A 2,125-nucleotide genomic window follows, 5' to 3' on the forward strand; every position below is an offset into this window, starting at 1 on the left:
TGCGTGAATGATCAATGGACTGACATATAGCTATCACTGTACCACGTCACTCAATTATGTAGATACCCTGTTTTCTAGTCATGTAACAGCTGTACTTTTTTTTTTATTGTGGTGCCTCCAGATGAAGGGAACACTCCAATGTGTGTATTTAGTGGGTGGACCAAACATTCCTGAAGAACAAGATAGTATATAGCAGCCTTCCTCAACCTGGGGCGCTCCAGATGTGTTGGACTACAACTCCCAGAATGCCCCAGCCATAGGAAGCTGATTTATACGGAGTGAGACAATTGGTGCCTCTAGCCCAGTATTGTTGACACTGACTGGCAGAGTAGCTCTTCAGCTATACCTGGAGGTGCCAAGGATTGAATTTGGGACCTTCTACATGCAAAGCAAGTGCTCTATCGCTTAGTCACAGCCCCTCCATGGAGGCCAGGATCAACATCTAGCTTGCAAATGTCACTTCCAAGAAAAACACTAAAAAGTTATATTTTTATATGATGCATTAATCCAACACGCAGGCATTTGTGTAAACAGATATAACACAAGCTGTGGACTTGTGTGCTTCCTCCTCTCCCATATGTGTATACGGAAGAAAGTGAAAATTTCTTCTTTTAATTTCTCCTTTTAACTAAAGAGCTACAGCTATACATTTGTAGAGTGCTTTCAAGTCTTCAAAGAGCTTAACATGCATTACACTAAGTCAGTATCCCCCCTATAGCAGATGGGAGGGGGAAATGAGACTGAGGCTACCTGATGAGTTCATGGGGCAAGATTAGAATATCTGAATTCAGAACTGTGGTCTCTCTTGTAACTGATAAATCAAAACACTACACTGCATTAGAAAAAGGCCTTTTAAAGACCTTTTCATTTCAAAATCAGATTATAGCACAACCAAGACTATTAAAAATGGATGTGGGGAAAGGAGAAAATTAGATACCTTTTCAATTTTAGCCTTTAGACATTAAATTCTAGGCAATAGTTGACTTTATAGTTACTATTCCTTTGCTACGATGATCTCTAAGGTAAGCTAAACAACTTGCTCTAAAAGAATGGCTAAATTCAGACAATCATGACGAAGTATACTTTATAACAGGAATGAGTTGCAAGTTATAAAGTATGCTTTCTTCCACTGCCAGCACAGCTGGAAGGAGTGGTTCGGCTCTGCTTCTATTTTTGATTAACTGTAATTTAGACTTTGGATGTAACACTAAACTACAATAAATAAAAACCGAGTGAAAACATCACTGAAAGAGGGGTTAAGCACACAAGTCTGAGATTCAAGACTTGTTCCCACACCTGGCTTATTGTGACACACTAACAGCAGGTTCAAACTTGGGAGAAACATACTTCCTTTGGAAGTTGTAAACAGCTGTTCGTATTATTATAGTTATACATAAATTATGAAGTAGTACCTGCAAGTATATAGTTCCAGTACACAATTTCCACATGATTTTTTTCTGGAAAGAAAAAAGTATTTGCTAATTAGAGAAGGTATGCTCTAATTAGAGGTGATAAAAGCTGGGAAGCAGCTCTCAATTGCAAGTGTTACAGTGTAGAATATAGGGTTAGTATCTACAATATTCTACTAATAGCTGGGGCTATTGAGATACTGGAGGCAAGAAAAGTGCTTAGTATCACACACTACGCTATTTTTTATATTGGATGTGGGCAGCTTGTGACTGCCAAGGTGTTTTGGCCTACAACGTCCATCATTCTTCACCATTGGCTATGCTGGCTAGGTCTAATGGTAGTTGCAGGCCAAAACATCTATTGGGAGATCAATCTGTGCATATATAGGAAACAAATATACGATGGAAAAATTCAGCTTCCTTGCCTGACCCACCAAAAGAAAATAATAGCAACAAATTCTAGGATAAACAACTAGTAGCATTTTTAAATTATGTAACACCCCCCTCCCCCCACCCCAAAAAAGATAGCCAAGTTTCTAATATTTTCCAGACACAACCTTAAAGTCTTAGGGCTGTTTAAAATTATTTTGAAATAACTTCGAACTGCATCTATTTTTAAAGAAGTGTAGAAAGTAAATTATGGTGATGAACACTATTTCTTGCAAGCAAAGGAAAAGTTGTATCTAAAGTTGTTCCCTGCCTCGATCCAGAGGCGG

This window comes from Elgaria multicarinata, chromosome 5 (genome assembly GCF_023053635.1).
Source record: "Elgaria multicarinata webbii isolate HBS135686 ecotype San Diego chromosome 5, rElgMul1.1.pri, whole genome shotgun sequence".
Classification (NCBI taxonomy): Eukaryota; Metazoa; Chordata; class Lepidosauria; order Squamata; family Anguidae; genus Elgaria; species Elgaria multicarinata.